The sequence below is a fragment of the Crocodylus porosus genome, unplaced genomic scaffold (assembly GCF_001723895.1).
Source record: "Crocodylus porosus isolate Cpor-Errol unplaced genomic scaffold, CroPor_comp1, whole genome shotgun sequence".
Classification (NCBI taxonomy): Eukaryota; Metazoa; Chordata; order Crocodylia; family Crocodylidae; genus Crocodylus; species Crocodylus porosus.
The window spans coordinates 110,132,247-110,152,763 of record NW_017728931.1 but is presented as its reverse complement, the minus strand read 5'-3'; positions in this window follow the sequence as shown (position 1 = coordinate 110,152,763).

Sequence of the window (20,517 nt, the reverse complement as noted above, 5' to 3'; positions counted from 1 at the left end):
AGCTATGGGACCTGAACCTATTCAGCCTCCACAAGAGAAGGCTGAGGGGGGATCTAGTGGCCTGTTACAAACTAGACAGAGGGGACCAGCAGGCATTGGGGGAGTCCCTGTTCCCCCAAGCACTACCAGGAGTGACTAGAAATAATGGTCACAAGCTGGCAGAGAGTAGATTTAGGCTAGATATCAGGAGGCGCTACTTCACGATCAGGATGGCTAGGATCTGGAACCAACTTCCAAGAGAAGTGGTGGTGGCTCCTACCCTGGGGGGCTTTAAGAGGAGGCTAGATGAACACCTTGCTGGGGTCGTTTGACCCCAGTACTCTTTTCTGCCATGGCAGGGGGTCGGACTCGATGATCTGCTCAGGTCCCTTCCAACCCTACCAACTATGAAACTATGAAATGAAGCGGAGAAGAAAGGCAACACTGAAACACTGCAATGAGGCCCTTTCCTTGTATGGAAGAGGCAGAGGAGGTGGGGGTGGATTTTGTTGATTTATTTTGTTTTTCTGTTTAGTTTGAAGTAGCAAAACGGGAAGGCTGGCTCCTGGGCCTGACTAAAGGAGTAAGCACCTGCTATAGCACCACTACAGATACTCACATCCTAGGGTTCTATTTTTATACAATCGCATGCATTAAATATTGCATTTGATGTTTTGGTTGATAGCTTTGTCAGTAGTGACTGAAGATGATGCAGCATTCCATTTATGCTAGACTGAGGATCAAACTTGGAGTGCAAAATAACTGCATCTTCTGTCCTACTAGCTCTAGTATATGAGTAATGGTTGTGTATGGCATACCAGTTTAAATTGTAATTCTTACTATTTTGGAGGTAACTTGAAGGTCAAATTTTCAACTAATCTGTAGTTTGCTCATAAGTACTTTAAGCCACATCCATTTTCCCCATCTCGAATCATGCTGACAGCTTTATTTATCTTGTCTACTGGTAACATGCCTTTTGCGCACATTTGGTAGCACAATCTCTGCTAATGAGCAAAAGGAATGCCACTAAATATATTACCTCTATAAAAATGTTGCTATGAACATTTTCCTCAATAAGATTTTTTTTCGTTTTCTTGTTTTATTGCTTACAGTACAGTCTCTCATTTTCGGCACCCAGTATGAGCATACATAACTTGAAAATGTAAATACAATGTTCACATAACACATTTACAAATGATTCAAGTAGCATCCAGTAGCATCATTACAGTTAAATAATTGCCATGCACTTCTGCTATGAACATTGTAATGGGGTCTCATACAGTAGCTTTGATAACTTGTATAAAGTTTATAAGAAAAGTGAACTGAGTTTTGATTAATGATAGACAAGAGATCTTCAAACTGAATTACACTAAGGAGAGTGTATGAATTTTTATACACTAAAGGGAGGCCTTGCATATCTAATTACCGTAAAAGAGGTTTAATTGGTAATACAAAAGATTCTGAAACCAATGGGAAGGAGACAATTTACATAAAAGCAGAACTAAATAGAACTGATGACTTACTATATGTTATAGCTTTCATTTTGTGAGTTTATTCTAATTTAATTTATAAGAAGATGACTTCTGCCTCTTAAAATGAGCTTTTACATCTTCAACAAGAACAATTAGAGTTTACACTGGAATCTATGGGAAATCTGGCTATTCATTTTTTTGAAAATCAGGTCAGGAAGGTTTAACACTTTGAAAGCCAATAGTATTTGTGAGGTATGTTTTCTGGCTCATGGTAACATAAATGAGGTGAGTAAAACAAATCTGGAAAAGAAAAGAGGATAGTTATATTATTTGCTTTGCAGTTGACAAGGAAGCCATACCACATTATGCCAGGTTGACAATATAGCACAGGTGCATTGTCCTAGTGCTGAATTCTACACAAATGTATGTTAATTGTTTAAACCATTTTTCATTTACGAAGAAGTGGATTAAAACAAAATTGATTTTCTGAGCTTTCAGATGCTGTTTTAATGCATTCCAACCTAAATTAAAAAATTACTTGATTTTAAACAAGAACTATAACCATCTGTACCATTTTATCTCCACTGGATTGTCTTTATTTAAAATGTAATGGTTTCAATATCTGTATGCAAAGGAATGGCTAATGCAATGAGCTACATTTTTTAATACGCAGAAGCCCAGCTTGCCTCTGGTGGGGTTATCCAACTGGGTGGGGCAGAAGAGATTTATGTCTCTATATTATTAAATGGACACAGAGGTGGCCAATCTTAGGTCCTATACATTCTAAAACTCTCTGAAGTATCTCCTACCAAAGAAGATGATTTATCAGAAAAATCTTGAGTCACCTAGGTAGAATTGTCCTGCCTTTCTACTTCCTGTTCCACCTCTCCATGCCTCCAATCCACTTTACCCTTTAAGTTTCTCCATGGAAACAAATGATCCTTGTAGCTTAAAACCAAAGCTTGAAAAATAAATAGAAAATGCATTAAATTCTGCTCCTGGATCCATGACTTTATCTGGAGTACTGTGTCTAATTATGCCTCCCACTGCAAAAAAAATGTTGGGGGGTGCATTTAATAATACTCTTCAACTACCTGAAAGGTGGTTCAAAAGAGGATGGGGCTAGACTGTTCTCAGTGGTGGTAGTCTCAAGTTGCAGCAAAGGATGTTTAGGTTAGATATTAGGAAAAACTTTCTCACTTAGGACGGTGGTGAAGCATTGGAGCAGGCTATCCAGAGAGGCTGTGAAATTTCCATCCTTTGTGGTTTTCAAGACTTGGCTAGATAAAACCTCAGCTGGAATGATCTAGTTGGGGATGGTCCTAACTTGAGCAGGGGTTGGATTAGATGACCTCCTGAGCAACCTGGAGCTTCCCGGTGGGTAGTACACCACCAGAGTAAGTGGTGCAGTAGCAGTCCCCACCCTGGCAGCCCAGTACCTGAACTGGCAGTCCCAGGAGAAGTTGGTGGAGCTTTGGCCAATTTTCAGTGAGCTGCACATACAATGCCAGTGAGCCACATGCGGCTCTCAAGCTGCTGTTTGGCCACCTCTGTATAATATGTGAGCATTTTATTTAGAGGCTTTGCTTAGAAGCAGCATTCCCTCTAAGCTGAATGGCGTGTGCGGCTGCCCAGGCATGTTCATGCCACGCTGCTGGGCACACCTGCGCAGCTGTGTATGCCATGTAGCTTAGAGAGCCAATGATGCCTTCACCATCTGAAGCATAATGCTTTGGGTGTCTCAGTCTTAAGTTGTGGCTGATAATACCATGTATGACTAAGATTGCACAACTTTTCCTATTATGAATAATTTAAAATAGGATGCTATAATTTCAAAATTTGTACAACTGATTTTAAAATTTCCACATGCCAGGTGTCTGCCTGTTTGTTCCATTTGTTTTAGTGACACTTTCAGACAGAAGAGCCAAAGCATTCCCTCAAAAGGCCTTAATCTCACAAGGCTAAAGAAAATACAAAGCCTAGCATATGTTTCATATTCTGCAAACCATTGTGTTGAAATGCTTTAGGGCCTCTATGTTTTGGAGGCAGACCTTCAGTTTTGGCAGGGGAATCTGTTTTTAGTAATTCCCATGAAAATCTGCCCACATACACCCAAGTTATAAGTCTTTGGACAACTGCAACTTCCACTACTCAGTACACACTTTTTTGATTTTCCATTTGAATTCTTGAGGCATCCACTGGCATCCATAATGCACGTAAGTGCCTAACAGATCATATGTGTGCCACCCCTACATAGCAACTTAGCACATTACATACCCTCACAGCTTCTACTGACTGGACTTCAGATAAATCATCCTAGGGGTACAGGGATGAATTGGTTTCTCCCTGTAATTGTCGCTGTGGACCAAGGGGGCTCTACAGCTAAAGCAAGGAGTCTGTTCCTACTATATTGTCACTACCTTCTCCTTTGACTGACATCTGTGGAGCTGAAAGGAGATGAAGCATGGCTGGGACTGATCAGTCAAAAGATACTGAACCTAAAAACTATGTGAGGAAGACTAGGAGCAACAAAGAAACTTAAGATTGGAAAGGGTCTCTTAGGGCATCAGGTTGAGCCTTCTGGGTTCCAAATCCCATCTTCAGCTTCCTACATTCCAGTCCTTCGGACCTTATCAGAAAAATGTGTTTTTTAAGATCTCTTCTAATCTTGCATTTGATAAATGTGTGCAAGTGAACAATTACTCCCATTCTCAACTAGCTAAGTTGTTGAGCAGTAATTGCGTGGATTTCTTTTCATGCATTTAAATAGATCTTGATGCTGATGCAATTTATGTTTATGCCCAATGTTTAATCATCCAGAACTATCATACATTTCACAGTGATGCATTCAAGAATGGCATTGCGATGTAAAACAATGTAATCTATCATAGAAAATTTTCAGTACCTGCAACTGCAAATTTCATTTCATTTTGATAAATAGCATCTCTATAATCTAATATTGGTACTGTAGTTATAGCTATCATACTAGCTGGTTTCTGGTGAACAGGGTAAGATGTGCCAAGGCTCAACACAGGACAGTGGGTTTTATATTTTATATTGTGTCATATGGCATCAATATGGTTAGTATTCTATAGAAAAAAAATCATCCAGAACAGACTTCAGACCTAAATATTTGAACTTCAGTCAAAAGAAGTCAGCCATTCCCATCTTTTTTACTTTCTATAACATCTCTACCATTTCTACAAAATAGGAACTCCAGCAAATTAAAAGAAAACTTAAGCATTAATAGAGCAATGCCCACAGCTCACTTTAAACTCTTCAGTGGAACTCATTATGTGCTTAGAGGTATTTATCTAGTAAAATTTATTACTGGATTAGAGTTGTAGTAGACTGAAACTGTTTTCCTCAGCATCTCCTTGTGTTTAAAATTGTGTGACCCCAAAACAATTATCACTTTAGGTAGGTCATAATAAATATTAATGAAGTACTACTGCTTAACAAATGTAAACAAATGGAATCCAGTAGTGGATATTAGCCAATTGACTGAACGCAGTACCTGGATGCCTACTTTCCCACTAATATTTATGGGGTATTTACCTGTTTGTACGATAGTACAGAGTGGAGGTGTCTAATTTTATCATGCTTCTGGGCCTTGTTGATTGCCATATGGTGCCAGGAATTATTTTTCCCCTCTTCCTTTTGCTATGGTTGTCAGGGTTTTTTACACCTTCCTCTGAAACACTGGGTATTAACTGCAGTCAGGGTTGGAGATTTTGGCTGGGGTGTACTGATGTTCCTGCTGGGACTGAAAAAAACAGAGGTTCCTGCCTAGAAGACCTTGTGCCTCTAACCAGGGTAAAACTGATCACAACATTTGGGATCAGGAAGGAATTTTATCAATGGTCATATTAGCATGGATTGTGGGGGTTTTGCTTTTCTCTGCAGCACTGTCCTTTTTCCGTGCATATTTAACAACTACTTCCTGTCCTTGCAGGGCAGGACATTGGAATTGCCCTCATCCTCCTGCTGTACCTATCTTACTATTTTGGGCATTGTGCCTGGTAGTTGTAAAGGAGTTCGTGAAAATTTTTAAAATAGGTCAGACAGACACTTGGTGGTTTAGTCAGGGATGATCCTGCCTTGAGTACTGGGTTGGACTAGATGACCCTATGAGGTCCCTTCCAACTCTACTTTTGTATGATTTTGCAGGTCAGCATACCCCAGAGAAGGACAAGTATAATGCCTATCAATTATTTATATCCAACGACATTATAATTTTTTATTCCCTACCATGATGAAATAATATTCAAGCCTGATGCTATGGATAATGGACCATTTTAATTTATACTAAAAAAAACCTATTTATTATTTTCTTGAAAACAGAAAGAGCTCCTTATTCTATTGTATATAGATTTTTTATTGTGTAGTTTACGTCACTATGTATTTACAGGAAAGAGGGAAAGGTCAAAGCAATGAACCGTGTATTTGAACAGAAGGCAAAAAGATTTGTAGTGGTCCTTAGTTCCCAAGGGAGAATTGCACTCCATTGTCTTGAACAAGCTTGTCTTGGATAAGCTTTACCTTCTATTAATGTACCACAGCGAGATAGTTGTTGTGGAAGAAACTAGCCATACCTTATTTAGAAAAGGAATCTATTTCCATCAGGAGTGGAACCAGTGGTCATAATTGTCTTTCACACATCAAGGAAGTCAGATTTACACAACTGAGGCGTTAGAACATCTTGATGAACTAAGGTATGCTTGACATGGCTTCAACGATTGTAATACTGAGATATTGCTCCACTGTGCTGAAATACGCTATAGTGTAGTTTTGTTAGTGTGGTGTAGCATCGTGACTGAACAAATATGTTCTATCCCTCAGAAAAGTTTACCAGAATGCATGTAGTACCACGTGAACATGACCATGCTATTGTTGTTTTAGCAGCCATGTTTCAGAGGGCATGGCATATTTCAGCACAACTTTATCTTTCGCCATATAACCAAATTTGGAATGTCCTGAACTCTGGGAATGTAGGTGGCTCATGTCTCAAACTGTTTGCCAATTCTATTCCAAGAGTTAATTTCCTATGCTGGATGGATAGAAATGTTATCAAGGTCTATCAATGGAGGGTTAGTGTAGGTTTGGAGGAATTAGCTGTTTCATCCTGTTTATTTTCTGCCTTTTGTTTTCCACCATGGGTGTGCAAGTTTCTGCTCCACTTCCCTCATCTACTGCAGGATATCAGAAATCCAAAGAGAGGAAAGGACTATGTAGAGCTGCCTTGTCAATGGTCAAGGCCCCAGTAATAACAATATCTCAGTTCACCAGCTCCTTGTCCTGCGAGTGGATTGCTGTTGTCCTCTAGAAGGCTCTTTTATTTCTTGGAGTCAACAAGTTTTATAGTAAAAGACAGAATATTTGTCTTGCTTGTTGTCTAGAGGAGGAAAGGTGTCTGACCAGTGTCGTGATGCTATGATGATATGTCAATTTTAACAGCTAAGCTGAATATCAGATCTAGGGTATTGCTGGTTATGCTAAAATGTTATACTCTTCCCTATTCTCTGACATAAGAGGAATTACATTTTGTTTTTAATTTACGATTATATTCATGCCTCAGCCAATCTGAAATTTCCATTTTACCTCAATATTTTCACTGAGAATTACTAGTTAAAATATTTTAATAAACTGACCTGACTTTCCCCTTTAATTTGAAATTAGAACTATTGGTTACCCGTATATTACCCTTCTGCTGAAAAGTAGGAGCAAGAAGCGAGGACAGAGAAGGGTCTGTAAGAAGCAAGATTCAGGAAAGAGTGGGTGAAGTCACTCACAGGACAGTTTCTCTATTTGGGAACACCAAATTGTCTGTGTTGCATTTATATTCATATTGGTTTTGTCCATATGTGAAACTGCTGCTGGATGGATTTACTCCACAGTAATTTACTGCAGAGTAAACCTACCCTGGACAGGTGTCTACACAAGCGGCAGTCTGGGAGCCCATTTTCTCCCAATGGGAGCATCCTGGAAAGGGCTGCCCCACCCTGCTCTGCCCCCTTGCAGCAGCCAGGGGGAGCTCCAAGCTACCCACACACACTTGGCCCCAGATCCAAGATTGGGCTCAGGGAGCTTGGAAAGAGCTGTGGGGGAGGAGCAGGAGGCTGGTACATGCCCCCTCATTTCTTTCCAAGCCCCATGACTTGATTGCCTGATTAGGGCACAAGGGTGGAAGAGAGCTGTGGGGCTGGGACCTGCCCAGACTGAAATGAGACAGTTCCCAGCCAGCTCCAGGCTACCCATGCAGACTACCCGATGCAGCCCGGGGCTGGCCAGGAACTGTCCTGGTCTGAGGCAGGTCCCAGCTAGTTCCAGGCTGGGCGTGGAACTCTCCTCACGCAGGGAGCTCCCAGCCTCGGGTTCACTACTGCAGCAGGGGCTGGGAGATTGCTCCATGCCGCTAGGAGCTGCCAGGTGATCACAGAATTGGGGTCGGGAGCTCCCTGCTGCTGGGGCAGGAGGACACTGTCCCAGCCTGGGGGCTGCCAATAGAGCCTACCCCAGCAGCAGGCAGCTCCTGGGTACAGGGACCAATCTCCCACCTCCTGCTTCCTGTCTGACCAGGAGCAAATTTGCTCCTGGTTGGCCAGCTACATGTGCCTTATTATGCAGCAACTACTTGGCTGTTAATTTGCTACCTACACTTCCAGGTAGCAAATTAACTGCAAAGTAGAGGAAATTACTGCAGTAAGTGTCTGCACTTGAGGACAGTGACAGTTACTGTTCAGTATTCTCCTCTCCTGCTCATTGGGCAGATTTACACATTCATTAACGTGCCTTAGATACTGACATAAGAGGAATTAGTTTAGTACTTGCTTAATAAAATACTAACTAAATGCGCAGTAACTAGAGTTACAGCACGGTAGCTCTGACACATGGCTATTTGCACATTAGCCTTAAAACACTGTGAAATAGGCTACTAGCAAGGTTTTTAACCACCACCTTACTACTGTGCAGTGTTATTAGGCTAATGCACAGTAAGCATCTCAGGTAGATACGCCCAATAAACCATCTCATTTGGACATGCCCATTGAGTCCAAAACACAGAGGAGTCAGCAGAAATTCATAGAACTTTGATTTGGAATTTGGATTCAGAATAACCTGTAACGTGAATTTGAAATAATCTGAAAGTAAAATCTTTGGTATTAATGGTGAATTAGTAAGACACTTAAAAATAAGTAGAAAGCCTTGAATTTGACATTGGTAGTCTGACCGGGATGTGGGGTGTCCAAAGGGCCCAATGTAGCATGAAACATGACTAAACAGCACTATAAAACATCCCACAATAGAAAATGTCCACCTTGGAAGGGGAATATTTTTGTTACAGATCCATTATTTTTGTTGCAGATATGCTCTTTCTGTTCTGCTACAGATGGGGTTTATAATGCTACAAATATAATATCTTTTCATGGCCGCTAGCTAGTGAGCAAAACAACTTCTACTTAACATCACTTTTGGGCTGTGATTAACAGGTTTCAAATACCAAAGCATTATTCAAGGAAGGAATGGAGAAAAATCCATTCACCATTTTAGAAACCCAAATCAAAATCATGTCTCCAAGAGAGCTGGCCCTATTAGAAATACAGCACAAGACTCTTGGTTGGTTTAAATTGGTGTAGCTGCTTGGAAGTCATTGGAACTATATTAATTTATACCAGCTGTATAATTTATATCAGTCCACAGATACACACACACATACACACACACACATTTTCAAACTTAAGTCTTCTGCTATTAAGGATTGATTATTTTTCAGTTATTTTAAACCTACCCTGCCCCCGCCCCACTACCCAGTCCTGCCAGTGCCCCTCATTCCTGTCCCGCAGCCCCTACTCCTCCCAGCCCTGCCAAAGGGGGGCCCCAGCTGGACCTCAGCCCCATGAAAGGTTTACTTACCCCAAAGGCTTCAGAAGGGAAACTGATCCAGTGAAAGAAAACTAAACTGATCCAAGCTGAGCTGAGTAAATGAAAGAGAAAATAAGCATCTGCAATATTGTGTTTTTTATAAAACACACACACACACATACACATCAGAGTAAAATCTGGTTTTACCATTCTGGTTTCAGGCTCTACTCATTTTACAAGAATTCTATTTAAACCAATCTGATGGATTTTATACTTTGCTTCCCATGATTATTTGTATTTATACTAACTCCCACTAAACATAGATACCAATCTAAAAGCACTGGCTTTTAAAACATAAGTAACTTCTGAATACTGGTCCTGAAATGTCTTTGAGTCTTGCTAAGAATTTCTTAAAGTGTGTTTTTGTTTTGTTATTAAACATGAATGTTCTGTTTCTTCAGTACCATTCATCCATGGCTTGGAAAATACTTTAGTAAAAGTATCTGGTAAGTCTCCAAGAACCACAGTCCAGGTAGGTATATGTGTTTTTATCCATTTTATAGAGGCAGATTTTGGAGGCACAGAGAGGTAAATGGAGCCACAGAGAAGTCAGGTAATATGTCAGGATTAAAAAGCAAGGTTTTTTTGGTGGGGGGGAAGTTGATGTCTTTTATTGGTAAATAAAGAGACAAACATGTCTATTTACATAAAATACATTTACATAAAATGTCTATTTACATATAAATAAAAGATACCTGCCTAAAGTAATAGAGTAGGGTCATAAAAAGAGCAAAGATTTATCAGTATTAGTTAAAAGAGAGGAGAAAGGCAGCATGAATGAGAATCTAATACGTCGAAGAGATCATTCAAGAGGGGAAAGGGTCTAGAAGTGCAGAGAGATTATCAGATAGGTTATGAATAAGGATCTGGGGAAAAATGATTTTCCCTTTTAACTGAGAAGAAAGCATATTTTACATTTTTAAATGGAGAAACACTCAGATTTTCCATTTTTGCAAAGAGATCTCTGCAGGTTGGTAGAGTTCCAGCCTGCAAGAGCTTCTTGCAAAAAAACCAGGAAACCCTAAGCCCTGTCCCACGGGGATTGGAGAGGGGGAAGGATCAGGGCCTGAGACTCTTGAATCAGCCAGGGCTTGCTCAGGATCACTTTCCATTCTGAAGCCTTTGGGTTAAGTAAACCTTGCAGGGGGTTAGGGGGCAGGAATGAGGGGCACCGGCAGGGCAGGGTAGGGGTGTGTGGTTGAGAACTGAAGGAGAGGGGAAGTGTCCATGGGCAATCTCAGGCCAGTACGAGAGAACCTGAACAGCATCTTTGCACCCCACTAGGGGTAGGGATGGGTGGGCAGGCAGGTTCTATCTGTGTGCCTAGCAGTATTGAACAGTTAGGGTACCTTCCCTCCTGCCCACTCCCATGAGTAGGCAGCAGTTGCCATGGTGCAGCAGAGTAGTCCAAGGGATGCTGTGGAATGCCAGAGGCCAGGGTGGGTTCTGATCTGTTGCTGCTGTCCATGTGCCATGGGGCCAGGTAGGCTCCATGCCTCCACATGTGGCTTCCAGCACTCCAGTGGAAAGCCTTATGTGCAGGCAAGCTAGAGCCCATCTGGCCCAATGGTCCACAACTCTGCACCTCTATGTGCGGCTTCCCACTGGAGTGCTGGAAGCCCCACATGGAGGGCCAGCCCAGCCTGATGGCATGTGAACCAGGAACCATGTGACATCAGGTCAGGTGGGAAGCTGTACATGAAGGTACGGAGTTGCATGCCATCAGGCCACATGGGCTTCTGCTTGCCTCCATGTGCAGCATCTCACTGGAGTGCTGAAGGCCCCTCATGGAGGCTCAGAGCCTTCCTGGCCCAATTTTGCATGGCTCCCAGTCCATGCATCATTGGGTCCGGGCTGGCCGGCTCTGTGCCTCCAGGTGGGGCTTCCAGCACTCCAGCAGGAAGCCAAACATGGAAGCATGGAGCCCACCTGGACTAATGGCACGCAGATCCCACCTGCAGTGCCATGATCTGCACAGAATCAGCCTGGTTCTGGTTCAAAGACATGTGTCAGCAGGCCAGGCCAGCACCGTGCCAACATGTGCATGTCCTGGGACTCAGCCAGGGGCACATACTACTGGGTGCTCTGCTTGCCATGTCTGTAAGTGCCCTGAGGGCCTACTGCTTACTGCTGCTGAGCCACCAGCAGTGGGGGCTGTATACCACAAACTGCACATCCTCTGACAAACGCCACACATACACACACCCATAACCCTTTCACAACCCCCACCACAAACTCCTCACTTGCCCACAAACCCCATATAATCCCATATCTCCACCCGCACCCACAACCTTCGCACCCATACTCATACCTGCCAGACCCAACCACACCCTTTCACAAACCCCCCATAAGCCTCACACATGCTCACAAACCCCCGCACATACAACCCACACCCACCCTCCAGCCATACAAAGTACCTGCATATATTTCTAAAGAAGTTTCCATTAATGTTATATTTAATTTGTAAAAAACAAAACAAGATATTAATTTTACATAATTTTGAATCTTTCTACACATAATTCTCTGTGGTGTACAGCATGGTCTCAGAGCAGAAGCTCTGATTTTCCATGATGAAAAACACAAAATCAAATGCCAAAATATATAGGCATTTAGAATTTATTTTATTATAGTTATTGAGGCACTGGTAGGCTCCCAAATTGCTTTAAAACTCTAAAAATATTGATGGAAATATTGTGTGAAACTGATACATACATACATACATGTATTTCAGCCTTTCATTTTAATAATGGATTTTGAGTTTTTAATCAGAGAATTTGCAATTTTAAACAGAGACAACCAAGATCCCTGGTTATAAGCTATAAACATCTGTTTTTAATGAATATCTGAGAATTCAGAAGTGGGCAAGAGGGTAGGAGGGTGAGCAGCAGCAGTGTTTATGTCCTGGGTTGCGCAGCTACACAAAAGCACAATTCCAGCAGAGGCTCCCCTTACAAGCTGGTGAGTTAATGGCTCGTGGTGCATGTGATGCACAGCCAAAGGATGGTGTGACCTCACCCCCACCCCCTCCTCCACATTTCCAATGATAGGTCACATGGCTTACAATGAAAATTCAACTATTTATAGGACATGGAACAGTGTGAACAGAAGAGACTAAAAGCCAGCCACTTCAGATTACTCTATAGCTTGGTGAATAGGGCATGTTTCTGGGTAAAACTGGATTCAAACCCACTGTTGTATAAAAAATGGAATTGAATCCAAGTCAGCTGCAGCTCAGATGCTCTGCTTCATTAGGAAAAGAGGGATACCACCACTAATTTATGCCCCAGCTTTTTGTAGCTGAAAACATTCAGCAATTTGGGCCAAACTGACAAATAGTTTGGGGATAACTAGGATCTTATTTTCCAGGAAATGTACTATTGATTGGAATAATTTTGTCCAGCTCTATTCAGGTAGCTCAATATTAATTCACATTTACTTATGCTTTGATTGAATTATAACTGACATGCTTAGAAGTAGACATTATAAAATCACAGAACACTATTTTCATGTATTAAAGTATTTAACTATAGTTTATGGAGTACAGGGTAGAGAAGAACATGCCCTTTTCTTACAATTTTGCTTTCATAAAGTGCATTTGTATTTTCTCATCCTGTTTTCCAAAGAAACATACATCCTGTTATCTTCCAGAAACATATTATTCTTCATGCTTAATCGGCGAATTCCTGGTTTAAACAGGTCTCCAGGATCTGATCCTACATTTCTTCTAAGTGTTTCTAGAAGTCATTGATTTTCATGTTATGCACTATTTTAATATTTTAACATATAGCATTAACAAGCACTTTATAAAATGCTGAATTAATTTTGTGCTCAGTAAAGTGGTGACCTGTTATGTATAGTTTGTGCCAGACTTAGCCCCAGTTGGTACAGTGCAAACTTTCCCACAAGGTTTGTCAATTAATTTAATTACTGAAATGCATGACTCCTGTTATTTCAGTCCAGCAGAGAAAGCAATCCTCCCTAAACTGAGCAGCTGCCTGATGTTGAGAGTGTATTGAAATAATTTAAGATTTGACCTCAGCTCACTAAAGGTACAACACCAGAGAATTACCTATAATGCCACCTACAATCTTGCTCTTTCAGTAGGTATTACCAGTACATTTATTACGTTTATTATATGCAATATTTTAAATACTTTGTTTTTCTTTTTACAAACTGTAGATCTCTGTAATGAATGACTCTCTAGGAAATGAATGAAAATGTACTGCTACTGCAGAATTCTCTGAAACCAAAGGAATTAACTACATTTGTCCTTTCACTTCCAATAGTTAATGTGCTAAAATATTACATCCCCATTATACAAACTGTATTATATTTTCCTTATGTCAACAGCACTTTCAACATGGTTCTGCTTAATGAGTGAGCAGTTATTGTTTGGTGAAAATCCCTGAACTTGAACCCAAATGAACCAGCCTAGTATTCATTTTTTCACTACGTGCATTAAAAGGGAGGAACAATTATAAAACTAACAAGAGTACTGCTAGCGGACAATTTCTATTGATATTTACCCCGGGCAAGAAACAATTATATTTGTTGTTCAAAACAATAGTGGGAGCTTGAAATTGTGGGTATTGACTGGACTGTGATATAACGTGTTTAGAGACTGTTTCTACCAATAGCCAGGCACATAGTGAGAGCAAGTGAAATGTCTTGGATAAAACAAATTCACCATTATACAAAACTGGAACAATGTCTGATTTTGTTTCCTCTCCTAACTTTCTATTCCCATCATAAACAAAACACATTTCTGCATTTTATCATTCTGGCTCTGGCTCACCTGGAATGTGAAAAATCCAGGTTTCAGTCACAGGATCACGGGAAATGTAGGACTGGAAGAAACCTCAAGAGATCATCTAGTCCAGCCCCTGATCAAAGCAAGGTCATCCCGACTGAGCTACTCAGATGTCTGTCTAACCTGTTACTAGAAATGTCAAAGGATGGCGATTCCACAACCTCTCAACCACACAGTCAGAGATTCTTCTAAATCTCCAACCTAAATTTCCTCTGCTTCAGTTTGAGGCTAGTGTGCTTAGTTCTGTCCTCTAAAGCCACAGCAAATACCCTGTTTCCATAGTCTTTATAAACACCCTTCAGGTATTTGAAGACTGTTATCAAATCCTATTCAATCTTCTTTTCTATGATTAAATAATCCCAGTTGTTTCAGCCTTCCCTCGTAAATCATGTTTCTCAGGCATATAATCATTTTTGCTGCTCTCCAATGGACTCTTTCTAATCTGTCCACATTTTAATGTAGCCACAGTACAGAGACAGCACAGTACTGGATACAGTACTGCAGGTGAGGCCTCACCAGGTCCAAATAGAAGAAAAGGACAACTTCCCTTAATTTCCAAGTGACTCTCCTGCTAAGACATGACATTGGCTTCCTTTGCAAAAAGACCAGTATTGGCTCAAATTCAACTTAAGGTCCATTGTAACCCCCAGATCCTTTTCTTCAGTACTGCAGCTTTGCCAATAATTGCCCAGTATGTATTTCCTCTTCTTCAGACTTGTCTCCCAGGGAATTATGTTCAACAGTTCCCAGAGTTTGTTAAAGTTTTTTATCATGTCCACTGTCTTTATTATGCTGCTTTCCTTCCTTCCCTCTCTTAGGATCTTGAACTTTAGCATTTTGTAGTCACTGGGTGTGTCTATACATAAGCATTTCATGTTCATTAGCCCAATATACAGTGCATTAAGGTCACATGTCTACACGTACATGCCCTTTAAAGCGCTTTAAAAGTGGACATTTTAGGCTAATTGGACTTAAATTTGATACCTGTGTAACAGAGCAAGGAACAGCCCTGTTCCTTCAGTGCTACAAAGTTGCAAGTGCAAAGGAGAGTTGGGTTAGGGATGGAGGAAGGATAATTAGTTAGTTGGCACAGCTGGGGAGAGGGATCACACCAGGGGTGAATGTTTCCTGATTAAGAGCCAATGGCTATTAAAGTCCATGGCAGGGGGCTATTCTTTGCCCCCTGTGGCACAGCGTGAGGACAGTCAGTGGGGAAAGCCAGAAGTGGCAAACCCAACACTGGAATGAAGCACTGATAAGACCAGCTGACTGGGTTAAGGTAACCATGGTGATCAGCAAAGCAAAGAGATGATAGAGAGAGGGGGGAGATACTTTCCAAATTGATCCTCAGGCAGAGAGAAGGTCCCATGGAGAAGGAATCCGCTGATACCTGTGAGGGAAGGAGAGAGAGAGAGACTGGGGACAAGCCGACAGGCTCTGGGGAGTAGCTGCATTGTGGTGGAGGGTGAAGGACAACCACGCTCTGTGAAAACAGCTAGGATTATCCACAACCTGCTGGGAATTCACTAATCAACCAATTTACTTTTATCCTACTTCTGGGGTGATTTACTACACCCTCTCTCATTGGGAAATTAACTTCTTATTCGTCCACTACATCAAGGCATGGCAGGAGAGCCCCAGGGAGAGAGATTTTGCTAGTTACCCACACATGGCCACAACCTGCATAAAGCACCTAAATTGCCTTAATGCTCATTAGGCTCACATTAAGTTTAGGTGTACTTAAAGCATGTGTAGACACTCCCATTGGGCACATCTACACAAGATGCTACTGCGCAGTCATTACTGAGCATTTATTTAGTACTTGCTAATGCTCAGCTAATGCTTAGTACTGGTGTTACTGTGCAGTACTATTGGTGAATGTCTTTCAGGTGACGCTATTGCACAGTAGCCTAATAATATCGTGCAGTAACGTATTAAAACTATCCATGCTGTGACACGCTACTGTGCAGTCAACATCTTCTCTAGACATGATCACTGTCACCCAATTTACCTTCCACCTTCACATTCTTAACTATAGCAGCAAGTGAAGAAACCCCTGGTCTCAATCCAAAATGAGTCCCTTATCCATCTAGCTATTCTGGGGTAGGCCTTCCTCTTTTTCTTTTATGAAATGTTAGTTTCATCCTAAAACAGTAGAGGAAAGCCATGTATCAGACAGCTACACAACAACTTTATTTCTGTCTGGGATTGCTGAATGTTATAGTGCTTAATCAAGTTGAATTTCCAAATAATTTGAGGTTCATCATTAATTTATTTTGAACACACAATTGTTTTATAGTGGGAATACACATAGACTTGGATCCCACATCATATATATATATGTTTAATTTAAGATGCTCAAAGGTAAATAATCTCAGATTCATTATGAACAGATTTTATAGGCCATTTGATAAATATTACAAATGATTGCATCAACCTATATTAGCACATTACTGATAGTTAAAATGTCAGCAATCATTCCTTTAAAATGCTGGGCTCCCTAAATAAAATGACCTTGATCAGCGTACATAAGGTAGGTCTTCTCTCCTCTTTCAAATCCCTCCTAAAAATATAATTCTTCTTCAATGCCCAAGACAAGCATCTCCTTCTCAAGGTTGTTAGAATTTAGATATAAGGAAAGTAGATCCAAAAACACTAGAGCCATCCATGAAACTGACTTACATTGCATCTTACTTCTTGCAATTCCTTTTGTTTATGACTGATGAATTCATTGGAGAGTGCTTTCCATCACCCAATAATGTTGATAAAGATACCTCATATCTTTTATAATTCTAATAATGATAATGTATTGCTAGTGAAAATAGGGAAAGTGTTTCAAGAACATAGACAGTTCCTTTATTTATCAAAAATACAAAATTTGGAAAACTAACTGGCTCTACAGCTATCAGTTTCAGCACCTTTTGACTTCTTCTTGGCCAGATTATTTCTCTTACACTATTTTTCTTGAGTATAATTAACACATTAGACTTAAATTATCTATTTTTCTTTAGTTTTATGTTATTATTATATAATATATATGCTTCTCAATCAGTGACTTTTTCCAATCTAATAATATCCCAATATCATCCTTTATTAATTTATTTATTCAAAATCAAAACTAAAAAATAAGAGAGAATTTCATATACATCTTAATTCCTGTTCTCAACTGTTTCTTGTCACTGATAAACTTACATACATTATAAATATATTGAATGATCTTTCTGAAGGCATCTAGCAAAGTGATGGACATATTTTCAAATAATTTTAATAGCAAATATCTTAAAATTCCTTTGTTGGCTTTTAAAATTGGAACCACTGCAATAGAATATTTACATTCTGAAATGGACTTCTTACTCCTGAATATAGTTGTAGAAATACTGAAATAAGAGACATTTATTCTTTTTAGAGATGAAGACTGCTATATTTAAAGAGATTTCAAGAGCACTTATATTGTTTATAAGCGAATTAATTGAATTGCAATGACAGGTAATTCTGGTTCAACACTTGACTGACCAAGGTCTGTAACTAAATATAAAAATAAAGCGCTCTGTGGTTTTAGCTATAAAGAACAATAGAAAAGGATGTTATTTTCAAACTTACATGCTGTATATAATTACATTTTAATGTGCATTTTTTATTTTAAAACAATTCTGTTAGGAACTGTGGGCTTGATCCTGTAACTTGGAAGTCAATAGATTTGACATTGACTTCAGTGCAAGTAGATTCAGGCCTTAATTGGTCATTTCCTATTAAAAGCTTCAGTTAAAGCATATTCAGATAGTTATTTTAAATTTCTGTACTTTACAAACTTGGAGTTCTATCAGCACAGCTTTGACAGTGGGGATATACAAGGGCATGGTGGACAGGAGGTGTGTAGAGTTCTTTTTTCCTGTTGCTGCTTGTGATCCTTTCCTCCTCCAGATCCTTTCAAATAGACTTTCTTAGGATATACTCCAGTTTCTTCCTAGGTACTGAAGTGAGGCTAACCAGTCTATAGCTCTTCGGGTACTCCTTTTTGCCTTTTTTAAAAAGGGGAACTATATTGTCTCTGTTCCCCTAGTACCATGCCCATCTCCCATGACTTCAAGAATATCATTAACAAAGGCTCCTAGATCTCCTCTGCCAGTTCCTTCCTGAGATGAAGTTCATCAGACTTTGCTGACTGGAGTTCATCCAGCCCCATCAAAAACTCTATGATTGTCCCTTTCATTGTTTCATCTCTTAGCTTGCCCCTTCCTTATCCATGTAATCTTTATTGGGTTTCTGGTTGCAGCTTATTTTTTTGTGAAGACTGAGGCAAAGTAGGTGTTGAGTAGCTCTGTCTTTTTCACTTTTGCTAAAAGAGGTCCTCCTGCTAGTTAACAGTGGATTCATGGATTTCTTGTTCTTTCTTTTCTGGACAATATACTTGTGGAACCTCTTCTTGTTGTCTTTAACCTGCCTCACCAGTTGCAGCTCAACTTTAATTCTGCCTTCTTGATTTTTGTCCCTGCAGATTCTTGCCATTTCCTGGTATGCTTCCTTTAAGACTTGCCCATTTTTTTCATTACTTGTATGCTTTCCTTTTGCATTTGAGACATCCTAAAAGCTTCTTGTGCAGCCACATTGGTGCCTTGCCAGCAATTCTTCTTGTACCGCCATTATGTCAAACAGTTTCTTGTTGGGTTCCAGTACAGTGCACTTCAGAAGCTTCAAGCCCTCATGGGTACCTTTATCCTCCAGTCTGTCTTCTCATGGCACCATGCCTATTAACATGCTGAGTTGGTTGAAATCCACCATTTTGAAATCTAGAGTCCTCATTTGCAGACCTCGTGCCTTCCCCATCTTGGGATCTGGAATCATATCATATCATGATCGCTTCCCTCTCCTACTCCCCTCCTCCCCCAAGGTGCCCATCATTTTCACATCCTTGACCAGTTATTCCTTACTGTTCAGCACAAGATATAAGGTAGATGATCCCTTAGCTGTATCTCCAACCTTCTGGAATAGAAAGATGTCCTCCACATAAGTAAGGAACCAGATCAATATTTTATGTTTGGATGTATTGTTCTTCCAGCAGATGTCCAAAAAATTAAAGTCTCCCATCAGTGCCACCTCACAGCTTTTACATCTAAACCTACCTTTGGGTTGGCAGTTAATTATGCTGGTGATAGTGCCAAACTTTCATGTAATACATACTGATTAAAGCACTCAGCCCAGTAAATGAGCCAGTTAAGATGGCATGAATTAATAACTCCATAATCCTGACAGAAATTGGTATTATTGCTGAAGCTGAATTTTAAGAAGACCTGAGTTTTAAGACCTCCTCATCCTGAAGAAATCCACAGTTGGCTCTCAGGCAAAATTGGCCATCGCGGTAGCAAAACCCCCAGTTTTTCTTTTTTAATATACACACACACACACACACACACACACACACACACACACACACACACACACACACACGATATGCATTCCCTTCCCTTCCCCAATTATTTCTAGCTTTTCTTTCTCTCCCTCTCTATTCCCTATAGACAAGCATAAGTGATCTCAGACTTAGGATAAGCTTTAACATTTTTATTTTGGTAGCAAGTTTTTGGTTTTGGATATCCACTGTTTTATATTGTATTATTATTAGGTTTGCATTGATTCTTACTGTTGTATATTGTATTATTATCATTTTCATATTGATTTTTATTGTTTCATATGGATATTATATGGTTTAGGTCTGTGTTTGTAAGTGAACTAAAGTAATGTCAAGTCTCTATCTTGTGTCCTCTGCCCGGGCATCCCTTGTGTCCCAACTGAATGAGTCACATACCCCTCCCATGTAAATTGGTTCCTGGATGAATGAGAGTGATTGGAAATGAATGAAATACGATGGTAGCAGGCCTCTACTGAATAGCCTGTAATGACTGGGCCATCATCTTGCATTGATTCATCCAGGAACCATGGACCTCACCCAGGAACAGAGACAAGAACTCAACATTTGAAAGACAAAAGACCATGCAGAACCAGCAACTCTACCATTGTACCGGACCATTACAGACACCCGAAAGTGCACATCCCTGCATGGAGCACATGTGCTCGGTATGCCAGGGGCTGACCCTTGCCTGGGCGTGCCTCCTGTCACTAGGGTCACACAAGGTCTGCCCCTATAAAAAGGGGCAGTGAAGACAGACCCAGTGGGATGCCCTCTCCATCTGGACCAGCATCATACCACACCACCTATCCACCCAGAGGCCCTGCTGGTGACCCCCCTCTGGACAACAGCTACTAGACAAGGACCCCTTTCCAGTCTGGATAGGTAGCTATCACCCCCCCACCCCCTCTTCAACCAAGGACTTGGAATCTGCA